Source organism: Corvus cornix, chromosome 11 (genome assembly GCF_000738735.6).
Source record: "Corvus cornix cornix isolate S_Up_H32 chromosome 11, ASM73873v5, whole genome shotgun sequence".
Classification (NCBI taxonomy): Eukaryota; Metazoa; Chordata; class Aves; order Passeriformes; family Corvidae; genus Corvus; species Corvus cornix.
The window spans coordinates 14,810,130-14,827,867 of record NC_046341.1 but is presented as its reverse complement, the minus strand read 5'-3'; the positions used below and the strand labels follow the sequence as shown (position 1 = coordinate 14,827,867).

General features: G+C 41.2%; 1 long non-coding RNA gene across 1 annotated transcript in view; it reads right to left on the bottom strand.

Moving 5' to 3' along the window:
* Positions 1-14,377, bottom strand: part of LOC109144249 — a 43,478-nt gene extending 29,101 nt beyond the window's left edge. The window contains exon 1 of the long non-coding RNA XR_002044889.2: positions 14,081-14,377. This is a non-coding gene — a long non-coding RNA (uncharacterized LOC109144249). The remainder of the gene's footprint in view (positions 1-14,080) is intronic.
* Between the last annotated feature and the right edge of the window lie 3,361 nt (positions 14,378-17,738).

Sequence of the window (17,738 nt, the reverse complement as noted above, 5' to 3'; positions counted from 1 at the left end):
ACCTAAAAAAAAGTCCAGTTAATGGATGTATAAAATTTTCTGCAAACATTTTAAATTTGTAGCTGAGAATAGGGGTTGTATGGGATTCACTGAGGACAGGGATGGTCAATGCAGACTGGCTTCAGAGGGAAACCCAAAGTCAGTAACTCTGCACGAGGAAAAGGAACACGTTCCAAGATTCAACTGTAATTGTTTTGACAGAACCATATATGTGAAAGCAGAGCAATCTATATCTCTAGACTCTCAAAGTGTGAACTCAACAGAGTGAGCAGAATGCAGGAAACATGTTGCTAAGAGCCATACAGTAAAACAAAATCTGGTTGCCACAAGAAGAGTGACATTGGCATCAGAGGCAAAGACACTTACACCCACAAATGGAAACACGGCGCACTGGGAAAGCAAGGAGAAGATGAGCAGATGCAGCAGCATGAGGAAGAAACTCAAAGTAAAGATCTTCAGACTCCATATGTAGTTTTCTTTCTCTTATTCATCAAAAGTAGGAAGACAGGGTAAACAAAAAGGGAGATAAAGACAAGAAGGTGAAGAAAATATTTTTTTCTCCCCCCCCCAAGGCAAATACTTGCTTACATTTCTAAACATACTATCTTTGTGAGGCCTCTCTGTAATACAAATAACTAATTGCTTGCCAGCGAGCAGTAAAACTGAGAATAAGAGTCCTTGATCTCCCAGCTTGATGGAGATTCCTGAGGCTTCTAGTCAGTAAAAAAAACCCCTGCAAATAAACTTTAACACTTCAGTGGATGGAGTCTCTCCTCTAACACTACGAGCTTCCATATGGAGCCAGACAAACTCATCTTAGACCCCAGGATATTGTGCCAGGCCTGGTGAAGCTACCTTCCACAGGTCACAGCACCTGCTCTACTGTATCAAATCCTCTTCCTGCTTTCTCCTATTTTCTGAAGGGTTGTGTCACCTTTTTCACATCCTTCGTTTTGCAGGTTCTCTTGGATTATTTGTGGAGGAATGGCAGATGGGGCCACCACGAAGGATGACTGCTGTGACTCGTTCACACCACCACACACATGGGAGACAGATAAATACCAGTTTATTGGCTCACTGAGTTTTCCCACAAAGGAGAAGCTTTTCCAGCACAGTGATGCAGCAAAATTCAGTGCCTCCAACCAACCAGCCCCACCAGCTCTGCTTTAGATTGATACCAGGAGGATGAGCCCATGTTAGACTGATACCATGGGAGGATGACCCTGCAGGTCAGCACAGAGCTCTCTGGCTGCCGGGGAGAGGGTTCCAGAAATCCCTTGTCACCACAGGGATGGGCACCTGGTGCCAATGTCTGCCCCTCAGACCTGGTGCTGCAATGCCAAGCGCCATCCTGAAACTGCTGGCTTTTCCAATTTCCTGATCTAAAATGCCCTGGCTAAGTCTAAACAGGGTTTTTGTCTTTAGTGCAAGACACAGTAGAGAAGCAGGTCAAGCATTTTCCCAGGAAAAAGCACAACCGTGGAGCAGCAGGCAGGAACAGCTATTCTGCAGTAACTTCCTTCATGGCAAATGCTTAGTTCATGCAAGATGTTCAGCATAGAAAACATACACAACTTCTAAAAAAAAAAAAAAAAAAATCAAACACAGCTTTTTTTCTGCAAATACACTATTTTTCACTCAAGATTATTTTAAAACTATATAGTTAAGTGCCAGTACTTGGGGTGATAGATTCTTTACAACTGCCAAAGATCTGAGAGTGGGAAAGATTACAGGTAACCCTGCAACCCTGATTGAATGCAAATAGAGTTGTAAAAGCTTCTTCTTCTCCCTGCCTCCATGTTGCACCTTGTGCAGCAAAGTGCTTAGTATATGATAAAAATAGCTAGATCTTTCAAAATCTTAGAAGAAAGGTACTTGAATGTTTTTCTTTAAACACTGTATTTTCTTAAAGGCAACATAATGAGGTCAACCAAAGCTGGCTTCAAGCTGATAAACTGTGTTTAGGAGAAACCAGAGGTTGAGAGAGGGGGTTTTAGCAGAGGAAAACAAAGAGAATGATTCCAAAAGTCAGATCTCAAAATGTTAATCAGATTCAGAAACATAAAACATGACAATTTAATGGTGTTTGGTTAAAACCAGAAAATTTTAAAGTTCTAAGCATCTTACATTGAATTCTAATACTTTTTTAATTATTAGATATAAAATGCTTACAATTTTCACTGAAAATTAGACTTGGTAATTTATATTTCTTGTTTATACAGTACAATTTGCTGATGAAAAAAATGTGCTAAACTTATTGATTCATGACCATAATTGTTTAATTATTTATCATTGCAGAATTATATTAGCATTTATAATAATGCAGATGTGCACAAAGGCTAAGAAGTCATATACAGCTTTTGTTTTGTGTTTGCTATGCTGAAATTAGGTTGATCCAGGTTGTGTGTGCACACTGCATATTGCAAGTGTTGCAACTCGGTGTCTCTTGGTTTTACTGGAGTTAGAGGGGGTCTAACCAATAGCCACAATAATGAAAACGCTCTGATAGCTAATAAAGAATATAAACCCAAAGCCAACAGCATTGCAAAAGAAGTCTCCTCTCAGGCTGATTCCTCTGTTACCATGATGCACATTAAATTCAGTGCAACACACGCACAGCTGTTTGCTCCGTACCACCCACAGCAAAGGAATAGCTCGTGTGTGTTTGGTACAGGGGAAGCCAACAAGAGCTGCACACCACAAAAATTACAACCAGCTAAGCCAGCCAAAATCTTCTGCGTGAGGCCAGTTAAAGAAGAACATAAGAACTCTTGATATGAGAGAAACACATTCCTTTAATTTTCATCTTTATTTTAAAGGATCATAAACAGTGGAAGAAAATGACAGATGCCTCACTTCAGCCTCTCCTCCCCTCTGTGTGCTAAATCTATTCCCTCAAGGAACTCCAATACGACTGACATACATCCCTTTCTGGAGAGCTGCTAAAATAGCTTTGCCATGGGCTTCACAAGAAATTTGTAACACCGAGCGTGTCTTCTGGACTCATCCTTTTGACATACTGATAGCCAAGACTACCATTGCCTCTCCCCTCCATGCTCTTTTCACCTAACACTATTTACTGGTGCTACCTTTTCATAATTAAGAGTCCATATCAAAGCAGTTGTAACACCATTTAAGCAGCTTTTCTAAGGAATCAAATCTAAATGAAAAGGCAAAGTATAAAAATGCCCCATCTTCCGCTGTGCCTAACTGATTTGCTCTGCATTTTATCCTCAGGGAGGTGCTGATTCCAAAAGCCAGGGAAGAAGGACCATTCACAAAAGCAGCATCACACAACCAGCAAGGACAGCTGATTGTGCATTGTACACCCCCACATGTTGAGGGTCTCTAAAAGCAGCCCCCCAGTCATGCTCTGGCTGTGGTGGCTGGATTTTTTATCACAATTCACAGGGTGAGCATTTAACCTACTGACTCCTGCATCACAGCACAGGCCAGGTATTTGTTTCTTTTGTTAGATTAATACTGGTAACAGAATAACACACTCATTAGTGGTGATAATGATTATACAGCGAGGTAGAATAGCAATTCTTCCAATGTACCGCACAGAGGAGTCAGTTTCATTAATTAATGAAATTTATTAAAGAACACAAGACAATCAAAGAAAACACACTTTGGTTAAGCACCTTCTCAGATGCTGATCATTGGCTCAGTAACTTTAAACCTTTCCACCTGCTATGAAAATGCTGCATGTGCCACACAGAGGGAAGAGGGACAGGAGAGCGCACCCTGGCTTAGAGATGGGCAAGCATCCTTCCTCCCTTGGCTGGCAGGAACAGAAGCCCCCATAGAGGCTGCAAGGGGCTCCAGAGTGGGAAAACCCCAGAGGAGCTAGACAGCAGGATGAACTGTGTCCCCACACTGAACAGATCCATCCATTTCCCAGCTTGCTCTGTCACTGTGTAATGTAAGAGACCAGTTTCTTTGGGAATGCTTCTGCAAGGTCCTAGCCACACCTTCAAGAAGTCTGAGTGAGGACTTCTTCTGAGCAGGATTATTTCAAACACTTTGCCGTTATTAAAACCTCAATCCTCATAAACATCTGTGAGGGATGGCCATTAAACAATTTACCAGAACTGCAGAACAACATGCAGGTTTTGGTTTTCCCTAATGTAAAACAAAACAAACAAACAAAAAAATCCCAAAAAACAACAACAACAAAAAAACAACTATGGCAGAGTAGAGACTTCAAGTAGAGAGTACAGAATCCAAGTTCCCAGTCTCAGAGCTATCTTAGGCAGCAGTGCCTGCATTTCTTTAAGTGATCACATTCCTACATGACTGTCACGTCAGATTTTCATTCTGGCTACCAACACACTGCCATTTGCTACCTGGGGGATTTATTGGCTTTGCCAAGCAAGGAAATACCCGAGTGTTCAACTGTGTGTTTACTGCTCAAGCAGTTTTAGGAGGAAAAAAGGTGGTGAGGAAGAGTAAAATTGCTATAGGAGCTGCAAGACATAGTTTCCTGAATTTCCCCCAAGAATTAGTTACATTACATAGTATTTCTGATCTTCCAATTTGATCTTTGATTTTTAGTTCCACCACCACGAGATAGCAGTTGCTCAGTGCTGTGCAGAGAGATGCTTAAGATATTAGGAAATGCCTGAATACAACAGACACCACAACAGGGGACTCAAAACATGCCATGGCAGCAAACCAAAGATGGTATCTCTCACCTTACTTTGCTTACTCTGTTTCATTCAAATATAAATGTCTTTTAGGAAATGACGATAAATTGCAATCTATTTTTATTATGATCTTTCCAGGTGATGTCATATCTACATTAAACCAAAAGTGACTGGTAAGATCAACGTGCCAATAGTGAGCCCTCCTTTCAATTTAGACCAAGACCTATCCATAAACCAGACAGACACATCTAACAGCAAACAACTTTTTTAAGTAATGCTTTCTGGCTTGCCAATATTTGCTGCAAAACTTTAGACATCTGGGGGGAAAAGTAACACATTTAACTCTATTCCTTCAAGTAAACATTCTGAAACCAAAGTCAACAAGACTTTGTTTCAGGAAGAGGATTTGAGGGTTGTTTTGGTTCCTGCACAGGACTTGGTGCAAGTCACTTCTGAGTGTCAGAGTTTACTGTGTTTCTTGGATCTCCAAATGGAAAACAAGCTCATTCAAAATCCTCATAAAGGAATTGCTTACAACTCCTAAATCACAACCCAGAACTCAGTATTTCAGGTCACTTATTTGCAAGGTTACAAAAACTCACCTGTTGCAGTTCTTACTAAACGATGTGTGAAGTCACTACATTTATACAAGGCTGATGTAACTCTGTAGCCTAAATTCTTCTCTTTTCCATCAGCACCAATCTGGAGGAACTGTTCTTGCAGTGAAGGAGCACAACTTCATGCAAATTGTCCCATGTCCTTAAAACCACTTCCCCTGCAGTCAGACTGAGAGTGCTGCAGAAGCTAACCCAGGAAAGAACTGCTTTAACACGCTTAATGAAGAAATGAGGCAGAATTGAAATGAATTTTCACAGCAATCAATGCAATACTTCAATGTTTCCTTGAAAAGCCTGGCTCCTCTTCTCCCAGGTTGCCCCTTACTTCTTTCCCATTGTATTTCCATCAATTTAGAACTTAAATCAGCAAAACAATTGTGTGACTTTCAAAAATGCTTGAAATCTATAAGCATGAAAATGTATTTTTTGTGGCTGTGTGCAACCATGAAACATTTTTTTAATGAAGAGATTGCAGTTGTATCTGCTCTCTTACTAGCCTGGGTTTTCTGTCACCATTGCTGCACCCCCACAACTTTATAATGGTTAATAACAAAGTATGTCTGGACTACAATGGATGGGTTTTGTCCTTCATTAGAATCATTGTTTTTCATCACACTTTATTTTCAGTAATTTCCCTTTAAAATGACTCTTTGAACCAAAGCCTACATTCCTCTCTTGTTCCAACACTAATCTCCTATTTGCCAGTGCTCAGGATTCACACACATTGCTATATTTGGTGTTATTCCTAAAGCTCTTCATAATTACACCACAATTAATTCCTTAAATTTAAAAGTGTTTTGAGCTCTCCTAATTGTAGAGACAACTTCAAGAATATTGCCAAAATAATCTAATTGTCTCCAAGTGACAAAGTGACAAACAAAAATCACTTTAAAATAAAAAAACCTTTCTCATAAGCCAACATCATATTTGTGGGGAGCCTGACTCAGAGTTGTGAGTGCTGGTGTTTAGTAACATAAACTGCTCTTGTCACAAATATCCTGGAAACTTTATACAACTTCTTAAGCCCAGGGAGGTCATGCAGGAAAAGTGCTAAATCCCCAGATCTTCCAGTTCCCAGATGCCCTGTTCACAGACACAGAGATCCTAGACTAGCCTCTTATCCCTTTAACATCCCATCCATGAACTGTCTAGTGATCCTGCAGCTGGGACCCACCATCAGCTGCCATCTCTTCCTGCTCCTTCAGTCTCCAAACAGGAGCCCAAGGCCACATTCAGTGAGCCCAAGAGCTTCCATGCAGCACCGAGTGCACTCCACCCTCCAACAGCCACAGTTCAGCACAGGAGGGTCTACAATCCCCCTTCTGCCCTTCTCCACTGTGACAAGGACGCCTCTCTGCTGGCACCAGAGGAAAATGATGTACCCGGGCAGAGATACCAACATCAGTTCAGAGGGAATCACCACCTGCACAGCACTAAGCACATGGGGCACTCAAAGGAACACCTTGTACACCTCAAAATGAACAGAAGGTGGAGAATCTCCAGAGCACAGAGGAGACCTCATTTCTTCAGTCTGTTCACAAGTGTCTCCTGAACATAAAGAGTTCAGAAAGACCTGTAGTTTAATGGAGTCAAATTTCATTCTCCAGGTAAAAATAAATTGAGGTAAACAAAGTAAAGCCTTCCCCCCCCCCCCCCCCCCCCGACAGCACTGAACTCTCAGAAAGCCTCTCCAGGACTGAGCAAGCAGAGCTTGAGCCACTTACTCGGGACTCGTAATGTACAAAGTCCCATCTGGGGTGTCCTGTCCTGTAACCCACTGCAAGGTCACCTCCACATCAAGCCGATTTCGGAGGCTGCACAACACTGAACAGACTCTCTGGCTGTTCCCCTGATCCCAGAGGGCACGACTCCCACTGCAACATGAGAGTTAGCCAAGTATTCTAATCATCACCCAGACCCCAAAGAGCGTTCAAACTGAAGAGATTGGGGAAAAAGAATCTTTTAGGAGATAAGCGTAGTTTTGTCTGTGCATAATGAGAGTAAAACATGAGATATCTAAATCTTTATCCCATATTCATACATTTATAGCCAAAAAAGCAAGGAACAATATCAGAAATGTTCCAAGAATACTATGCCAGTACTTATCTGGTGACACTTGAGATGAAGAAGATAATTGAAAGGATGATTGCATTGGGCTTGTTGTACTCCATTGATAAGAAAGGTTTTAGAGAGCCCATTCAGTATGCTCAGCCATGATACAAGATGCCAGGAGAAAACACAGTACTGCAGCAGTGACAGGACCTCGGATCTATGAAACATTAAAATGAGAGATAAAGCAGGCTCTGAAAGAAGCAATATTGGGCACAGTTTGCACGATGACAAACATTTGGACAAATATCTAGACATCAGAATACCTCTTAATCACTGCCCTCTGACTGTCACCGAGCATTCCCATGCAAAAATCTGCTCATAAAGAAGCCTTTGCTGTCTCTCCCCTTGGGAAGGGCCAGTACGAAAATCACCAACAGCCCAAATCCTGTGTGGCTGTGCTCTCAGGATCTGCCAGCAGGGCTGACGTGAGGTCCAAACCCAGGAAAAACAGGAGGTGATCGCTTGTTTTCCTGTTCTATTTATTAAACAGTTCTTCCTTGATTATAACTAAGCACTAAGTTTTTGCAATACTAGCAAAATCTGTAACGGTTTCTATAACTCTCATGATATTCTAAGCTAACTTCAGAGGCAGAGCAATTTACCAGAACTGCAGCTTAAACAAGTTTGAATTTCATTTGCTATATATATGAAGAGAATGCTCTTACTGAAAAAAGAAATGCATGAGCGCACATTAAAGCAGAGCTTTGATTCTGAACTCTTTATCCTGAACTCTGAACAATGGATACTTATGAATCATTTGTGCTGCATACTGAAGCCTTTTGAACTGGTAACAAGAGAAATCAGTTCTGCTAATGCATCTCTCATCCCAGATCTCTCACTCATCCAGATTTTAAATCTGAAACTTAGAAGAATAAAACCGTCTTTTTGGAAGGACCAAGAGTATTTTGGAAAACAGACTGGTCAGAGGGGAGGGGAATTTCAGGATGGGGCAATAAGGAAATTGTCTGCAGGTTCTGATTTTCAAGACCAGACGTTTAAAATAAATGTCTGACAAAGGTGGGGAAGAGGCATTAAAAAATGGTTTTTACTGCTTGCATTTGGGGTCCGTCTGGGCAGTATTGTCACTCTGCGGTGTAGAGCAAAACTAGATCATGGGGGTCCTAATGACTGGCATGATATAAGTAAAATTTTGGATGTGGACCCAACACTGGATTACAGTTTAGGAACCTATCCTATATACTGGCATAAATTTGGTCCTAGTAATAAAAAAAAGTACCACAAAGATAGGAATTCTCTCTTAGCCTTACTAGTACTATAAAGTCTTTATATGTAAGCCATCTTTAGTCCTTCCCTACTTCTTACAGTTAACAGAAAATTATCCTAGTTATGAAGGAAAGGCTCCTACTTATGAATTTTATACAAGCCAGATGTAGCAAGTTCCACATTTGAGGATATGTTTCACAGAAGAGATCAAACTCAGATTAAAAGAACTAGAAGTGCAGTCTGCCATGATGCATGGACAGACATGTGCCTCCAACTCCAGGCTTTTGAGAATTCCTTTTAAACAGGAAAGTGTGCAAAAAAAGCTACTGAAATTTTGTAAGAGACAAATTGCACAATACCAACCTGATTAAATTTCAAATGCTATCAACTTTTGCTTAGATTCTACGAGAGAGAACAGACCTGAATTGAGAGTGCAGCCATTGAAAATGCTTCCCAGACAGGTCCAGACATGTGACAAATGAATGTCCACATTAAATGACAATGTCACGAACGACAGAAGCATTGGAAGATCAAGCGAAGTGCACAATCATAACTCTGCATTTCAGTGCAAAATTCACCCTTAATATTTAGCAGTGATGACCTCTGGGTGACAAAATGCCTGCAATGTCCCAGGTGCACATAGCTGTGCATCGGAGAGGCTGGCATCAGCACACTGCTCCACCACAGCTTGGAGGTACATGCTGCACTAGTTAGATACCTATGCAAAATGCACAGAGATAAAACCAGTCCCACAAGAACACCCCAGTCCCCTCTCCCTGCCATGCAGCCACAGCTCCCCAGTAAAGCCCATTTCCTCTGGCAGTTTCCCAGGCAGGTGACTGCACCAGGGCTCAGCTACCAGAACAGCATTTGGCAGCTCAGAAAGGGAAGGTGGTGGGATGAAGCAGAGAGACCCCAAGGCAGCCCCAGGGGGAGCTCAGCATTGTCCAAAGGTCTCTGGCACTGGGACACTGGGGAACAGCAGGGTCTTGCTGCTCCATCAACCCACATGTCCCTTTTCAGCAGTGATCACTGTCAGGTATCACCACTGCCCATGTCGAAGTGCAGGTGAGCATCTGCCATAGCTCTCTTCTCACAGGGATGATTTGTGGGCAGAGTGCATTTAATAAACTACTTAAATTTCAACTTTTGGATGCACCTGTAATCCCCAGGGTTCCATCAAATGTTTTTCTTACCCTCTTTATAATTATATGCATACTTAAGATTAAACAGTGGTAGAATTTCCTAAGTACATGCCATAAATACTTTCATATGCCAAACTAAAAGTTTTCTCTCTCATGTTTAGTGACCCTCAAATCAAACTTCTTTCAGATCATCCAACTGTTACAGTAATAGCAAAAGCAACAGGATGGAAACAGCAAAATTACACACACACACACACACACACACACACACACTTTAGGCTATATTCACAAAAAGGAACAACCTCCCCCCTGAAATGCAGCCAGCTCTGGGCTGAAATGAATTTTGATTTAAGAAACAAAACAACTCCCCAGCAATTTTGGAGAAAAGACAAGTTTTGCAGAGGGCAGCTTTGCTCATCTAAAGCAAGCAGCAGAGTAACAGGAATGTGTTCCTGCAGAAAGAGCAAGCCTGGAAGCCACCCTACTTGCTGAATAGCACAGCACACTGATTGCTGCCTGTAAAAGTGGCCAAAAGAAACTGAAAAACATGAATCTGCATTTTCCAGGAAGCTCTAAGTAAGATTTGGATAACCAAGGAGGTTCCCTGTAGATGGGACAAGAGCAGCAGTAAAGGAAGCGGAGAACGAACCCCCAGCGCAGTGGTGCAAGTTCTCATTTGCAATGCTAGAGCTGCTTTATATGCTGAGCTCCCATCCTTCAAGAGCAGGTCAATGTTTTAATGTGGATTGGGCACATAAATGCAGATCAATTTATGCATTAAAAAAAATCATCTACATGTGCATTTATTTCAATTTCATTTTAGTGAATCAGGTCCTGATTCAATGCTAACTGAAAACCCTTGAAATAACTGCGAGCTTGCTCATAGCCAATTCTGTGTCACCACTATGAAATTAGTAGTGAAATTAAATGGCTCAACAGTGCTAAGACATTCCCCAACTACTCCAGCAAGCAGTCGCTCACCTCTAAGGTTAACAGGATAAAGGCTGGATAAAGAAACTACTCATTATACCAGCTCTACAAAGAAGCAATTATGAGACTTTATAAAGTGGTTTCAAATATATTTTGCAAACTAGGACTCAGACAAATATTAGTGGCGGCAAATTACAGTACTTAGCAGAATTATCACCAGAAAAGAGACTCTTTTAATCTATAAAAAATATCAACAAAAGATGTAAATATGGACTCCTCGATGGGTGGTATATCTTGAAGAAAATATACATCTAATCTCACAGTGTGTTACCTCCAGTACCTGGAGAGAAGGTTAACAATTCAGAGCTGTTTCCTACAGCTATAGAATATATTTTGATGTAGATTTGTAGATATCACAGACTTAAAATCTATTGTATAATCACAGGGCAAGTGCAAGGAACCTGGGGACATACTTCTCCACAGTAAAGTGCTGGAACACTGGCTTTCATTTTAATCAATGCTATTCCCTGTTTTTAACAAATTATATTTCATTCTGTGGCCTTTAGGTTATATTTTTCTGCACATAAACAGCAACAGTGTTTTCCCCACCACACGTACAATTTGCAGCTGAATCCTGGCATTACACAAGTGTTTGTCTCCATGTGTGATGGGCAGCTGGGAGAGCACAGTCGCCCTCACTGAGTTTCAAGCATCAGATAATGGTCTCCAGAGCAGCCCTGCTTGGGTACCAACAGATCTGCTGCTGCTCTGGGTTAAACTGCACATGCCAGCAGGAAAACTGTTGGTGATCCACGGATTTGCAATCCCTGTGCATTCCCCTCCTCACAGTCCCATTCAAGCAGGTGAATGAGTGGTGGGAACCAGGACCCTGGGATGTCAAGCAGTTGTTGCAGGTTAACACCAGGATAACACATAAAAATTTGCCCATCCTGTCACACACAATTCGTGTTCAAACACGCTGAATGCCAAGCTGCAGTTCAAGAAGTCAAAGATTTCTCTAGCTTTGGCCTCTCCTTACTCAAAGCATTAAGCACTCCAGTGGAGGCCACTGCTCATCCCACATGGCCAACTACTATCACAGGCAGAAAATGCTCTTGTGGCTCCCTGACATTTATTTCTCTCCAGTTTTCAGTCCCTCTTTCATTGAACAGAGAATATGCATGATTTTAAACACCTTCCATTAAAATCACATACAAAATGTTTTGGACAGCACTCTAGCAGATCTGGGAAGTGACCCTGATCACACACTCTGGCAAAGGAGACAATTTCCAGGGCAGTGGCAATCACTGTTTCCCTCCTCTTCCCATGAGGGACCTCAGTCCTACCCTGAACCCACTCCCAACCACATTTACCTGAAAGCAGTGGTAGCTGCCAGCAGCAAGCATCTGAAACCCTCTGCATTAACTGAACACATCTGGGAAGCAAGCTCTTTAACCCTTCCTTGCTTCACTCATGTGAATTTGTGTTTGGCAAGCTCCAAAACATTCAGAGGTCAGGTTTTAGCTTAATTAAGAGACCACAAAAAATCCAGACAGTCATCCAAACCTTTTGAGCCCTTGGAGTGTGGGAAAGTAAAGTAAGAAAATCACACGCCAGCAACTTCTCTGAAGATTTCGCGTGTTTGCTGTTTTGAACAAGGCTTGAAAATACCAGAACCTTTTCTCTCTCACACACTGTACTTGAACCCAACAGAGACCCCACCAAAAACTCAATGCAGAACACCTGAGCTCTGGTGCATTACCATTTGCAGCTGCTTTAATTTTCCAGTATCACACAGTTGCTTTTCAGACTCCTCCTCAGGAAATCTGCTGGGGATATTACTTCTACCTATGTTCTGTCACATACCACCTCTTTAGTTTCTTCCAGCAGTTCCTTCATTTTTAAAATCCATCTTCCTAAATTCGGAAAAAAAATCCTCCCCTTTGTTCCCCAGGTGGGTATAATTCACCCCTTACTTCTCCACATTTGCTGTCTGACTCCTGGATGAAACAGCAGAGAGCTGCAGTGTCAGCAGTTCCTAAAGAGACCATCCCTTTCCCTTACTGTTTTGATAATGGTTGCTCCATGAGATCAATTAAAAGAAGAAAATGAAAACAGGAATTGATACCCAAGCCTAAGCCCTTGCCCAAGCTGAGGGCACCAACAATTGCAGAGATAATTTAGTGGTGCTCTCCTGCCCTCATTTTGTCCATGTTTATTTATGCATCTTTCCGTTATAAGCATCGTACATTAAAGTCAATAGCCTACCACTGCTTATCAGAAAACAAGTGGAGCCAGACCTGGACTTCTATAAATAAGATTTACTCTATTGGCTAAATAATGACATCTAAACTGGTCTGATTTAACTGACTATGGCAGTTCTTAGAGCAAAATTTAATTACACTTTGTACTTATTACAGTTCCTTTGTGTGCTCTTGCTTCCCAGCAATTTTGAAATATAGACTTAAGTCTGCTGTACAATACATCTCCATACCTATACTGACATGTGCTAACAGATGGCACCACGAGCACAGAGCAGCAGATCAGCATGGGTTGTCACTTTTGGTGGCCACGTTTTCCCTTAAGTTATCTCAGCCCAACAAAAAATGGCATGAAATAATCACTGCCCATTTCCTGCAGGCTGGGAAGAGCATGACTCAGCAGCAGCGCTTTTTATAACATCCAGACACTTGACTTTCTAGAAATGCTTTTATATTTATGGAGCGCATTCGTTATGGAAGTCTGCTAAGTAACGGATGCTCTGGGATGATGCTGCTCAACCATAAATGCAGCAAGAGCTCCGACATCTCAAGAGCCTTGGGTGGGCTGGGCAGCGCTCAGGAGGAGGCAAGTGACGCCTGTTTGTGTTTGTCGGGTAATATTGCTCTATAAAATTACATTAGATGTGCATTAGGGGCTGTAACAGAAGACAGGAAGAGTAAAGGATACACGTAAGCAAGAAAGAGAAGCACACGCGAGGGCACTGGAGAGCACTCACATGGTTCTGCCTCCCCACGGCTCTGTGCCATGGGGAGCTGCCAGCACCCTCCCCACCCACTCACACCACCAGCCACGGGGCACAAAACTGGGAAGGAGCCATGAGGTTTGGTGTCACACCTTACATTCAGGTTTCACACGCACTGTATCCCACTCAGAGGAAATTTAGGACTAGCCCAAGGTGGGGTTCAGCACCAACATTAAAAAACGCACACCATAGTGAAGATACCAGCACGTATTCCTAACACAACTTAAAAATGGGATGTCCTAAACCTCATCCTCCCTGCAAGCTCCCAAACTTCAGAGCCCTTTAGGACCTATCCTAAGGGCTACATATTCTATCATCCTCTGTTTACATTTCCTGAATTCACACTCCAAACACATTCATGGCACAGCTTTACAATACCTTTGAACAGCTCGAGGACTGGGAACAATGCAGCTGCTGTCACCTCACCAGAGCCGGGTGGAACACCCCAACACCTGCCCGATTTCAAGTCTGAGTTGATTGAAGAGCATCGTGGGGAATGTAGTCCTTGATGACTCCTCCTCTTCCTCCTCTTCTTCCCTCTCCCTGTTCCCAGCGCACACATTTTTCTGGGATCCTTGGACCAGGGATGTCAGGTTGACAGAGTCCAGGCTCAGCTGGTGCATCCCCAGGAAGAAGCTTCTTTCTTCAGAGTCTTCAAGGACACAACTGTCTACTGCCATTTTGGACCTTCATCTGGGGAAAACCCACAGAGGCTGAATTTAGCTACAATTAAATGTCAGTTTAATTCATATAGGTTTTTCTCATGCCTTCTTGTTTAGCTTTTATAACTGCCCAACCACTGATTATGTGTATTTTTTAAAAGGATTCATTGTTCTTCCACTGATGCCTGAAATCAAGGTCTCAAAGCAACATCTTCCAAATCCTTCATGGAGGAGAATCTGTATTTTTAAAAATGATTGGTGGAACATTCTTACTTGGTGTGTTTGCATATAGAGAACCACTTACATGCAGCTCTAAATATGACTAATGTCTAAGTATGACTAAGTGGACTACAGACATTTCAGAGGATAGGGTGTTACTAGGCAGATAAGAATTTCAGATGCAAACTTGAAAGTATAATTGGCATGTGAGCAGGTAGCAGGAAACCGTGTAGAATATATTTTCTGAAGATCTACACTTCCACCATTTCTCTGCAGTGGAAATGCATCAGCACTCGATTTTTACCATCAAAGCCTGCGATGTTGTAACCTGCTGCAGAATTGTGGCCTTAGGGTTCAGTAAATTACTGTAAAATAATTTTAAATGTTTGCTGTTTTCTTTCAAAATGAAAAATACGGAATGAAAACCTCAAAAAACATCACACAGAAATAACTGGTTTGGTTATATTACTGCAAGAGTGCAGAAATGCTTTTAAAGCCTCCCTGCTGCCGGGTGGGTGCCCAGGGTGCTTTGGGGTCCTGGTCCTGCCATCAGACCGGGTGTAGCAGAGCTCGGGGGTCCGTGCTGGCTCCCCAGCTCCAGCACACTGCCCTGGCCACCTCATGGTAGGAGGGTCTATGCCTCAGGGACTCTTAAAAGAATATGTGTGAATTAGGTGCTGCATCTAACAGCAAAATTTTTCAATCAAGGCCAAGAAGAAGAAAAATTTTATAGGAAGATGGGTCTAGTTTTAATTACAGCAGCACAAATACAACCCTGGCAAACCCCTGCAGAATAGACACCTCTTAGCATTTCCCTCTCAGAACCACAGCAAAAACACATGAAAGGTCATATACAAGATAGGATTTGACACAATAAGATTTCGCTCCCATGTTAATGCACCTCAGATCAAGCCTGCAAAAGTGAAATAATAAATTTAGGAAAACAAGCAAAATGACCCTACTGGTTGGTTGGTTTTCTAGATACCATCTACATATTTTAGAAACGTACAACCTTCTAATAGAAATGAATAAACTACTCAACCATAAAGTTGCTATAGAAGATATGCTTGTTCTGATTGGAAAGGGCATCTGCTATCTGCAATATTGATAATACTTTTCAAATTTCATCTGCTTTTGTTTGCATTCTGTGTCGTCTGTTTAAACACACTGGGAATAATAATGAATCCCAGCATTATCTCCACTTTTTCAAGGCCGAACATATAACTTTATCACAAAAATAATTAAAATTCTTTGGCACTCTTGTATCTTTTCCATTAAATGTTATCAAGCAGTGACAATAAACTAACATCAGTCCAAGGCTGCCCATATGCTGCTTTTAAAAAGAATGTATTTGTCCCAGGGTGAGAGACATGAATTTTGTGTTTACAGGGTCAAACAATTCCAAAGTTTTTTACAGTGTAAGGACTAAAAAATCTGTGCATGCACACACACATGCAAATGCACAAACACAGAGCTGAGGATATTGGGTTCAGAGGGAACACCTACAAACTGTTTTGTTAAAACTTCCGTTCACAGGCAAATCTTAGCAGCTTAATAATTTGGAGAACTAAAGATATAAATATTTTGCATACTTGTACAACACAGTCAGTCCAATAAATGATGCTCTGAAACATTCTTGGATGTCATATTCAGTTAATCTCAGATGTAGCAGTGATTTTTTTCCTGAACTGAATTTCATATATAGAGCTATATATTATCTCCTACACATAGGAATAATGTTACAACTTTATTTTGAAAATCAGTAATATTTTGAAATTAATAATATTCATTTTATCCTCTTTTTAAAATCCCTTTTCCTTTGTTGTCCAGGATAAAGAAAAATAAAATGTATTCTCTGATAATCTTTGCTTAATATTGATTAATACTCATTAGGTATTTAAGAAGGAAGCCACCAACACTTCATTTTTCACACAGGTCTAATTATTTGCCAGTGAAAACCAGTGTAGGTTTTAGAACACATTGCTACAATATCTAACTCCAAAGTCTTTATGATTTTTATAATCTGTGCTAACTTCTGCTTAAAATGTAGTAAAGCAATGATGTTGATCTCATTTCAATACCACATACACAGTATTGCATAGTAATGCACTGGCTTTTATAAGCCAGGAAACAGTACCAACTCGCTAAACAGATCCATCAGGATAATTGAAGAACTCATTTCAGGAGAACTCCCATATGAAGGCAGAAATGTTAGAAGATGTTAAATTTTCTTTTTGTGTATTGTTGGCTCGCTTGATAAGCAGAAGCAAGTTTATACAGCTCTGCAGCTAGTGTAGAATGCTTAAGCAAGAAATCCATAACTTTTAATATGATGAGATTGTCCTGCTAGGAGAGATGGATTTTTTCCAATATCACTGCTAACAAACAAGTAGAGTTTCCTGTATCAGCACATTTCTGTTTCTACTCTGCAGCACACATGTGCTTCATTTAGAAACAATACATGGCTCAACATTTTTGGCATATTAAAAATGAGATGAGTACGTTGGACTAGCTGATGGACAGGTATCCTAACAGGTTTCTTTGGAAAATGAGTACAAAATCTTATACAGATAGACACACTGACAAGGTTGAGAAAATAGGGAGGGGGGAAGTGTGAAGTTATTTGTGTTAACTTCCCTTCCAAGATTTAGTGGCAGTGTTACTTACTGGAGCGACTGCTGGGTGGACAGATAATGTCACGCAGTGTCTTATTACATGATTTCAAACCCCTGTGCACAATCTCACTTGCTGCATGAAACTTAAATATGTTTCAGGTAGGAGCTAAATAAAAGACATTACTTTTCATCTGCTTTTTCACTTAATGCTAATATAGTCACTTGTCAGTGAATGTAAAAGTAAAGGAGACAAGGGTTTATTTTTATACCTCACAGAACAGCAACTGGTGATTTCCCTTAGATCATTGCTTTTGTGTGTGCAGGCACTAAGCTTTTTTCTTTTAATATTTTAGACATACTTTATTTTTTATTCAAAACAGTTTTATCCCAACTTTGACATGCCGATATTGTCAGGAAAGGAGGTGCAATGTTTAAACGTTACTGGGTACTTTTTCTCATTATACCTTGTGAAGGTAGGTGGTGCATCTCATTAATCCTTGAGCTAATCACCAGGCTCATGGTATTCATTCCTTCGAAGGT